Below are 334 nucleotides of genomic sequence, written 5' to 3' on the forward strand. Positions count from 1 at the left end.
GGAGTAATCAATATTTTGTCTTCTATTTGCAGACGGCGGATGTATGTGTGAGTATCTCCTCCGTCCTGATCTGTGCCGATCTTCCCCCATTCACCTGGAAGGACCAGTGACGGGCCGAACACCCCAGAGTACGGTTCAAATTTCAACTTTAGAACATCCAAAAGGTTTGAATTTGAACTCGAACTCAATGCATGTTTATGGGGGTGGAACTTTCAAAATCAATTGTCCCCTTAAAGAGTGTTTATATGCAAGTTAATGGCCATAATAAAAAATGTATGGGGGTCCAGGTACTGCACTGGGGGACATGTATGGGGGTCCAGGTACTGCCCTGGGG

The sequence above is a fragment of the Nanorana parkeri genome, unplaced genomic scaffold, assembly GCF_000935625.1.
Source record: "Nanorana parkeri isolate BGI_ZX_2015 unplaced genomic scaffold, ASM93562v1 scaffold3164, whole genome shotgun sequence".
NCBI classification, from domain to species: Eukaryota; Metazoa; Chordata; class Amphibia; order Anura; family Dicroglossidae; genus Nanorana; species Nanorana parkeri.